We start from the raw sequence: 10,851 nt of genomic DNA on the forward strand, positions 1-10,851 counted from the left end.
TGAATGATTTCCACAGGCTTTTGGGAAGAAATACTTGTACTTCAACTATCTGTGTGTGATATGTATCTGAACAGAAAGGAACAGTTGAAATTTGTAGGCTTCTAGAATGGAGTAGCTGAAACTCAAGGTTTGATGCAGATTTTAGATAAGAAGTTTTCTATGTTTTATGTTTGCAAACGTGGAGACTGGAAAGGCTATGTGGACACAAGCCAGAGTAATTAAAGGTGAAATAGATGCAAACCATACGTAGAAATTCAAAGATCCTACGACTGCAGAAGTTAGGAAGCAGTAGCAAAGTCAAATGCCGGGATACTATGGTTCTAATTATTAAATCCCAATTAAGTCTCTCTTGAATTTAATTTTTCAAGACCAGTGTCTAATTATAAACATTATAATGCTCATAACTATAGCATAATTTTATTTGTTTTTTTTCTTTATTAATTACACTTTATGCACTTTGTATCCCCCCTGTGTTTCTCTTCCTCTTCCCTTCCCAATTCCTCCCTTCCTCCACCCTCTGTATGCATGCCCCTCCACAAGTCCACTGATAAGGGAAGACTTCTTTTCCTTCCTTCTGATCCTTGTCAATTAGGTCTCATCAGGGGTGGCTGCATTGTCTTCTTCTGTGGCCTGGTAATGCTGCTTCCCCCTCAGGGGGAGGTAATTAAAAAGCAGGCCAAACAGTTCATGTCAGAGACAGTCCCTGTTCTTATTACAATGGAACTCACTTAGATACTGAACTGCCATGGGCTACATCTGTGCAGGGGTCTTAGGTTATCTCCATGCATAGTCCTTGGTTGGAATATCAGTCTCAGGAAAGACCCCTGTGCTCAGATTTTTTGCTTCTATTGCTCTCCTTATGGAGTTCCTGTCCTCTCCAGATCTTACTGTTTCCCACTTCTTTCCTAAGATTCCCTGCACTCTGCCCAAGGTTGCCCATATGTCTCAGCATCTACATTGATAGTCTGCAGGGCAGTGCTTTTCAGAGGTCCTCTGTGTCAGGCTCCTGACTTGTTCCCCCTTTTTTTCTCCTTCTTCTGATGTCCAGCCTCTTTGCCTTTCTGGATAGGAATTGAGTATTTTAGCAAGAGTCCTCCCTCTTGATTAGTTTCTTTAGGTGTACAGATTTATAAGGTGTATCCTATATTATATGTCTATATGAGTGAGTATATACTGTGTGCATCTTTCTGCTTCTGGGATAGCTCACTCAGGATGATCTTTTCCAGATCCCACCATTTACCTGCAAATTTCATGATTTCTTTCTTTCTTTTTTTTTATTGCTGGGTAATATTCCATTGTGTAGATATACCACAATTTGTGCATTCATTCCTCCACTGAGGGGCATCTGGGCTGTTTCCAGCTTCTGGCTATTACAAATAAGGCTGCTACAAACATGGTTGAGCAAATGTCCTCATTGTGTACTTGAGAATATTTTGGATATGTGCCTAGGAGTGGTATAGCTGGATCTTGAGGAAGCATTATTCCTAGTTGTCTGAAAAAGTGCCAGATTGCTTTCCAGATTGTTTTTACATGCCTTAAAATATTTTAGAAAAAGTGAAGAGAAGATGAAAGTGAGTTTCAGCATTGTGAAGAAGTTTATCATTATTGCTGGTAGTTAATTAAATATTAATATTTAATATTGATATCAATATTTTCATTCTCTACTGTGGTTCAGACTTGATTTCAACCACAACAGCCTCCAAACTTTGAAAACTAAATATGTCTGCTACCTAACAGAATAGAAAGAGAGACTGTGTAGAGTCTAATGGCTCGGACATGCATTCTGGAGTACGTGATATAGTGCACAATAATGAGAAAAATTTAAACCATGACCAACCTGGTAAAAAGTGAAATCAGCTTATAGAATTATATATGCGTGAGTAAGGAGAAGGCAGCATGATAGATATTGAATTAGTCAGGTTCATCTAGAGACATAGAACTGATGAAATGGCCTATACACTCTAGATTGGAATTTTCTTTGAGTTGCTTACTGTGCTCATGCTTGCACAACAACTAAGCTTTCTTAAGAGAAAGTTCACCCCCCAAACCCTCCACACACACACACACAAAAAAAAAAAATCAGTAAGAACAAAACAATAGTTCTTTATTAGCCATGCTTGAATGTCTCAGATGGTCTTCAGTATATTTTGGAATCTTGAATATGTTGGAATCTTGAATATGTACACTCCAATGCTAACAAAATTATACCTAGGCATCTGAATAGGAGGACTAACCAGGGAAAATGAGGACAAGCACTCAATAAGCGTCAGGCTCCTTCTTCCATGCCTTTTTATATAGCTGCTGCCAGAGTATGTAGCCCAGATTGACATTGGGTCTTCCCACTGCAAATGATTTAATCAAGAAAAATCCTTCAGAGTTGTACACAACTGTTAGAATTTTATTGAATTGTCAATAAAATCAAGTTGACAACCATGATTAGTCATCAAAGGTACAGAATAAATTCAACCTAAAAAAAAAAAAAAGAGCCATGTGAAACAAACGTTCATACTGTAGGGTCACCATCAATAGGCAAGTAGGGTCACACTACTATAAGATACTGATTAGGCTCATGGATTTTATTATATAAAAATATTACTCAGGCAATGAAAGCTGCTATCTTTTTCTTTCCTTTATCATTTTAATTTGTTCTATTTTAAGGAAATGTGATATAACTTGAGTCAGAATGTAAGAATGTAATTCACTTAGAAATATATTGACTTTGCAATTACTGCAGCTGGGGCTACACTAACATTAAAACTGGTGATTGTGAAGCTATATGGTGTTATGCTTTTTGCAGTATTACAACTCAAGCTTCACAGTTTTATAAACACACACACACACACACACATTCTATAAAAGCTTCTGTGAGGCTTCTTGGATAAGACTCTCCTGAATTTTATTATTCTCAGAAAATACAGAAGCCATGTCAATATCTTAGAACTGATTCCTTGAGCCCAGTACTTTCTGAGGCAAAACAGTTAGAACTAAAGGTTACCTAACAAATGCATTGAATGCACCATAGGTGATAATCCTTGAAGTTAGGTGATGTGGCAGTTTATGAAACAGGAGCTAACATTTCTGCCCACTCTCAGCTCCAGAAAGACATTACTTACTAAGAATATCTTTTTTTTTTCAATGCAGTTTATTCAGGAACCTTGAACAATCATCTGACCCTGGGGAAAGCCAGCCCACAGCTTAAATAGCCTCTGGGTAGCCAACACAGGCGTGCCACGGGGGCAATGCAGATAGGTCCACATACATGGAAGCAAGCCAGATCCTCAGCCTTAGCCAAATGTGGAGTTGTTCGTGACAGAGAGCACTCACCATCGGGAAGGTGGAAGGCGGAAAACAGCTCCATCTTTAAGGCACAGCATTCCGCAGCTCTCTACAGTTCCCCCTTTTTGTTTTAGATGCATCAGGCAAGAGTAGAGGTCTGATCTCTGATATTAGAAATAAATTGGGACTTTGTACCGATGTTCATTTAGGTGTCATCCACCCAAAGAGCATCAGACCCGTCCAATACCTTTTTCTCAGAGGCGGGACCTGGGGCATCAACCCGCATGCAATCAGACATGCTCTTCTCTGGGTCCAAAGCGGCTGACCCTGAGTGCAGTGCTTAGCCTCGCATCCTGAGCGTAGCATTTTAGCTTTTTATGGTATCCAACCATGCTTGGGGCGAATGTCCTGCTTCAATGGCTGTAAAGGCCTGAATGATCATGGCTGCATCACACTGTTGTGAGACTCTAATCTTGCATATATACCACAGGCAAACCAAGGAGACCAACACCAGAAGGCCTGCTAACGCTCCCATGCCCGCCCATTTCTTCAGATGATTCATGGCTGCAGCAATCCATGATGATAATCCTGTGGCTAGTCCTGCGTCCACTCTGGTAGAATTTACTGTGACAATGGCCACTCTTAGCTGCTCCATCGTAGTAGTATCGAATTCTCCAGTCCAATTACCTAAAATATAGCTCGACAATTGTTTAGATAGATTTGCAGCACAGGAAAAATTCTCATGTTATATGCTAGTGACTCAAAGTCCAGCATATTTTCATTGACAGCCAAGTTGAGCGATTTGCCATAGGGTATCAATTTGCTCCTGCACGAGGTCAATCCTCTGATTGAACACCATCAAGCTTCCTTTTAGTTGAGCATTAATTCCTTTATGTACAACTAAGGCATGAGCTACATTGGCTAAATGATTATTCAGGGTCTGAGCAGTCTGCCCAGTATGACTCATGGCTAATGCCCCAGTGGTAGCTCCAACAGCCGCCAATGAGATGGCAGTAACAATGGCGGCTGTAATTCCAAGATCCCTTTTCTGTCTGAAGAGAGTCATAGAGTGAGGGGCATCAACGGGCACAGGCACCCAGCGAGGCATGCAGGTCTCCACAAGGAGAGCAACAGAACAAGAAAATTTGAACACAGGGAACTTCCCAGAGACTCATACTCCAACCAAGGACTATTCATAGCAAGAGGAAGGCTGCCCACTCTCTCCATATCTCTTCAACATAGTACTTGAAGTCCTAGCCAGAGCAATAAGACAACTAAAGTAGATCAAGGGGATACAAATTGGAAAGGAAGAGGTCAAAGTGTCACTATTAGCAGATGATATGATAGTATACACGAGTAAGCATATATCCAAAACATGTTCAAGTATACAACAAGGACATTTGTTCAACCATGTTCATAGGAACTTTATTCATAATACCCAGAATCTGGAAAAAAAACAATGTCCTTCAACTGAGGAATGGATACAGAAATTGTGGTACATTTACACAATGGAATTCTACTCAGAGACATACAGTGACAGAAAGGGGATTAAATAACTAGTATGGCCTTTTAGTTAAAAAAGGGGGGTGGAGAATAAAAATCACAAAATAAATCAATAGCAGAAAGACATTTCACAGACTATATTAAATTAATCAATATTTTAATACTCAACACACTTTAAGATGATATCACAAATACTCAAATATTTGCTCAGAGTTACTGTGCATTTATTACTGGTTTCAAAATAAGTCATCTGCTACTATAGGAACTGGCAGAAGAATTATATATACTTCCTGGTTTTTCAAAAAACTTCAGTTTCATTCCCATAAGCCACATGACTCATATTCACAGAGGTCCAGAGCATCTGACACCCTCTTATAACTTCCAAGGGCATCCACAAGCATGTGCAAAATACACAGACTCTCTCTTTCTTCCTTTTTTTTCTCACATACATATACTCAGACTAACTTTAAAGTTAAATTGCATAATCATAATTTATTATTTGCAGTTCATGAATATTTAAACAAGTTCTCATAAAGTAAGACTCAGACTTGCAGCTGTTTCACATAAATTTTTCTAACTTCTTTTGTCAATGACCATCATTTCATGATGAAAATGTCTACTCAAAAGTATTCACCAATAGTTATCTGTATATTTAACTGAAGAAATAGAAAAATAAAAATGCTTTGTTAAATGTTTCTTAGAAATACAAAAAGAAAGCATAATGAATGGCATTGAAAGGAAATTAGTGAAAGAGAAAAAATTGCTTAGCTTCTGTTCACTGCAAAGAAATTAAGGGTCAGAACTACATTCAAATTACAGTTCCCTAGCATTTCTTTTTCCAGAAAAAAAAATGAGCAGAGAAATTGGACCTCAAGTCCAGATTAATATTTATAAAATAAGTGCTTTTAATTTCTTACTTCTTTTAGTTTGAAAGTAGATTCTTCTCTCATACCATACATCAAGACCATACATCAAGACCATAGTTTCCTTTCCCTCCATTTTTCCTAGCCACCCTGCTACCTCCTCTCTCCCCGGATTCATTTTCCCTCCATCTTGCACCAAAAAATAGAATGCCTCCTAAGAGACAATAATCAAACATGACAAAACAAAACACAAAACCAAACATAAGACAAGGCAAATGCCCTCTTTCTGAGACTGGACAAGGTAAACAAATATTAAGAAAGAATCCAAGCCATAATGTGCCAGTAATTAGGAGTTTCTCAAAAATACCAAGCTAATAGGCATAACAGTTAGCAGAAGGCCTGGTGCAAACCACTGCAGATCTATTTTTTTTTTTCATCTTTAGTCTCTTGGAACCACAATGAGACCTGCTTATTTGATTCAGTGGACCTTGTTTTCCTGATGTCCCCCATTCCTTCTGACCCATGCAGTGTTTTTGCCTGCTCCTGCGAGGGATTCTTGGAGAACCAAGGGGTAAGAACCGATGGAAACCTCAAATTTAGACATTCTCTCTCCGCATATTTGACTATAGAACTTTTTACCCACTCCCATCTTCTACTGAAGAAAGCCTCCGATGATGAGTGTAGTAGGGACCATTCAAGAATAGCAGAATTGCATAAAAAAATAATTGCATTTGATATTTAATATTTTTAATTAATTAACTCATTTATTTATCTATTTATTTATTTATTTATTACAATTTATTCACTTTGTATTGCAGCTGCAGCCCCTCCCTCTTCTCCTCCCAGACCCACCCACTTTCTCTTTTCTTCTCCTGTGTCAGTGTTAGGGGAGAGTCTGCTCCTCTTCTATCTGACCCTGGCCTATCCAGTACCATCAAGGCTGGCTGCATCATCTTCCTCTGTGGCCTGGCAAGGCTGCACCCAACAGGGGGAGGTGTTCAAAGAGCGGCCACTGATTTAAAGACCTGTAATATTTAGTTATTAGCTAGGTTTCTGGTATCAAGTTTCCACTTCCAAGTCATCCAGGCAGGGTTTGGCATGGGCTCCCTCTCCTGAGGGGGTCTCAAATTAAGTCAGTTATTGTTGGCCACTCCCACAAGTCCTGCACCATCATTCCCCCAGCAGAACTTGCAGGAAGGACACATTATAGAGTGAAGGTTTAGTGGCTGGGTTGGTGTCCAGAAAGTTTCCACTGCACTCAGGTCTCTCATAGTCCCACAACCCCTCCCCTCAATTCCAGCCATCTCTCACCTCACTCTTTCTATCCCTATCCTCTCTGGTTGACCCTTTCTGTTCCCATTCAAACTTGTCTGCAATCGACCTGCAAAATCTATTCTGGTTTGTTTTGCAGAAATATCCATGATTTCTTCCTAGATTCCCTTATATTGCCTAACCTCTCTGATTCTACAGATTATAGTTTACTTATCATTTATTTAAAAAAATATCAACTTATAAGTGAACATGTATCACTTTTCCCCCCTATAACTATGTTATTGTTATGCCAGGATGACGAGAACCCTTAGAGACCACCAGGAGACAGCTGTATGAAAGAGCAAGAAAGCTTTAATACAAGAGCGATCAAACTCACTAACCCATCTCTCTGATGCAGAAGTAGAGAAGTGGGGCTCGAGACCTGGGTGAGCAAGGTTTTCAAAGCAGAAAAACCACAAACAGGGGTTTCCATGACAGCAAGCAGGGGGTACATGCCTAAACATTACAGTTTTGGGTAAAATCCATACAGGCAAGGTGACCTTCTACATAATCACAATTGTCATTCTTCTAAACTACATCTGGAATTTGGAGGAGAATTTTCCCAACCGATTCTCATTGATTATTGCAAGGGAGATTGTCTCTATTTTCTATCAAGTATTTATTCTGTGATATTTCCTGGAGGCTGTTGTTAGGAGAGTTAAATTTGTTTGTTGGCAAGTGCACATTCCGTGATATTTCCTGGTACCTGAGTTCAGCTCCAGTCAAGATGGCTTCTCATTTCAAAATGGAGTCATCCAGGCTAACTTAAACTCTTCATTACCACATTTAAGATGCTTCCATTTGCCTATAAAATTCATGGTGTCATTTTTTTTAGTGGTGTGAGCATAATACTCTGTTACATAAATGTACTATATTTTGTTTATTCATTCTTCTGCTGAGTGACTTCTAGATTCTTTTCAATTTAAAATTATTATGACTAAAGCATCAGTTATTATAGTTAAGCAAACTTGTAGGTTATGATAAAGTGTCCTTTGGGTATATGCCCAAGAGAATTTTAGGTGGCTCTTAAGGTAAATCAATTCTGTATCTTCTGAAGAACAACCATATCAATTTCCATAGTGACTGTAGATGTTTTCACTCCCACCCTCATAAAAGGATTGTTCTCCTTTCTCCACATACTAGCTAGCATGAGCTGTCACTTGTGTACTAGATCTTTGATGTTCTGACAGATATGATATGAAATCTCAATTTCTGCATCCATTCTTCAGTTGAGGGGCATCTGGGCTGTTTCCAGCTTCTGGCTATTACAAATGAAGATGCTACAAACATGGTTGAGCAAATGTCCTTATTGTGTACTTGAGCCCCTTTTGGATATATGCCTAGGAGTGGTATGGCTGTATCTTGAGGAAGTGCTATTCCTAGTCCTCTGAGAAAGAGCCAGATTGATTTCCAGAGTGGTTGTATGAGTTTGCATTCCCACCAGCAGTGGAGGAGGGTTCCCCTTTCTCCACAAACTCTCTAGCATGTGTTGTCACTTGAGTTTTTCATCTTGGACATTCTGATGGGTATAAGGTGAAATCTCAGGGTTGTTTTGATTTGCATTTCCCTAATGGCTAATGAAGTTGAGCATTTCTTTAAGTGTTTCTCTCCCATTCGATATTCCTCTAGAGAAAGTTCTCTGTTTACCTCTGTTCCCCATTTTTTAATTGGATTAGTTGGTTTGCTACTTTTCAGCTTCTTTAGAAGAATGGATGCAGAAATTGTGGTACACAATTTCTACACAATGGAGTATTACCCTGCAATGAAAAACAAGGAAATCATGGAATTTGCAGGTAAATGGTGGGACTTGGAAAGGATCATCCTGAGTGAACTGTCCCAGAAGAAGATAGACACACGGTACATACTCATTCATATAGACATGTAACCTAGGATAAACCTACTAAAACTTGTACATCTAAAGAAACTAATCAAGAGAGAGGACCCTGATTAAAATCCTCAATCCCCATACCGAAAGGCAAAGAGGATGGACATCAGAAGAAGAAGAAAACAGGAACCTGCCACAGAGGGCCGCTGAAAGGCTCTACCCTGCAGACTATCAAAACAGACACTGAGACTTATGGCCAACTGTTGGGCAACTTTCAGGGAATCTTATGTAAGAAGTGGGGAATATTAAGATCTGGAGAGGACAGGAAACCCACAAAGAGAGCAACAGAACCAGAAAAATGGAACACAAGGGTCTTCCCAGAGAATCATACTCCAACCAATTCCAGGTATGGAAATAACCTAGAACCCCTGCACAAATGTAGCCCATGGCAGCTTAGTGTCCAAGTGGGTTACATAGTAATGGGAAGAGGGACTGCCTCTGACATAATCTGATTGGCCTGTTCTTTGATCACCTCCCCTGAGGGGAGAGCAGCCTTACCAGCCCACAGAAGATGACAATGCAGCCACACCTAATGTGATCTAATAGAGCAAGAACAGAAGGAAGGAGTGAAGGACCTCCCCTATCAGTTGACTTGGGTTGGGGCATGCATGAAGAAGGGGAGGGAGGATGGGACCGGGAGGGGAGAAGGGAGGGCCTTATGGGAGGAAGGATACAAAGTGAATAAACTGTAATTAATAAAAAATAAATAAATTTTAAAAAAGATGAAATCTCAAAGTAGTTTTGTTTTCAATTTATTATTTATTTATTATTTTATTATTAGTTACATTTTATTAACTCTGTATTCCACTCCCTCATTCCCTCCCAAACTCTCCTTCCCTTGCTCATTTCCTCCCTGCCCCTTTCCAATCCACTGATTGGGGAGGACCTCCTCCCCTTTCATCTGGCCCTGTTTTATCAGGTATCTTCAGGACTGGCTACAAACTCTTCGTCTGTGGCCTAGCAGGACTGCTCCTCCCTTGGGGGTGGGGAGGTCAAAGAGCCAGCCATTGAGAAATAGTCCTGTCAGAAATAGTCCCTGCTTCCCTTACTATAGGAAACCAATTGGTTACTGACCTACCATGGGCTTCATCCAAGCAGAGGTTCTAGGTTATATCCATACCTGGTCCTTGGTGGGGTGTCAGTCTCAGAAAAGACCCCTGTGCCCAGATATATTTGGTCCTTGTGGAGCTCCTATCCATTCCACATCATACTAACTCCCCCTTCTTTCATATGATTCCCCACACTCTGCCGAAGGTTTGGTTATGAGTCTTAGTATCTGCTTTGATACACTGCTAGGTAGAGTCTCTCAGGGGCCTTCTGCAGTAGGCTCCTGTCCTGTTACTTGCTTTCTCCTATGTCTAATGTACCTACCATTTGTCTATCTAAGTGAGGATTGATTATCTTACCCCGAGTCCTCTTTCTTGTTTATCTTCTTTAGGTATATAGATTTCATTATGTTTATCATATCTTATAGGACTATATGAGTGAGTATATTCCATGTGTGTTTTTCCCTTCTGGAATACCTCACTGGAATGATCTTTTTTTAGATCCCACCATTTGCCTGCAAATTTCATGATTTCTTATTTTTGATTGCTGAGTAGTATTCCATTGTGTATAAATACCAAAATATCTGTATCTATTCCGAAGTTTATGGACATCTGGGTTGTTTTCAGATTCTGGCTATAAAAAATAAAGCTGCTATGAACATGGTTGAAAAAATGTCCTTTTGTGTACTTGAGCCAATTTTGGTTATATGCCTAGGAGTGGTATAGCTGGATCTTGAGGAAAGACTATTCCTAATTGTCTGAGAAAGCACCAGATTGACTTCCAAAGTGGTTGTACAGGGTTACATTCTCACCAGCAATGGAGGAGTGTTCCCCTTTCTCCACAACCTCTCCAGCATGTGTTGTCACTTTAGTTATTCATCTTAGCCATTCTGATGGGTAGAAGGTGAAATCTCAGGGTCATTTTGAGTTGCACCTCCCCGATTGCTAGAGATGTTGAGCATCTCTT

Source organism: Meriones unguiculatus, chromosome 2 (genome assembly GCF_030254825.1).
Source record: "Meriones unguiculatus strain TT.TT164.6M chromosome 2, Bangor_MerUng_6.1, whole genome shotgun sequence".
In the NCBI taxonomy this organism is placed as follows: Eukaryota; Metazoa; Chordata; class Mammalia; order Rodentia; family Muridae; genus Meriones; species Meriones unguiculatus.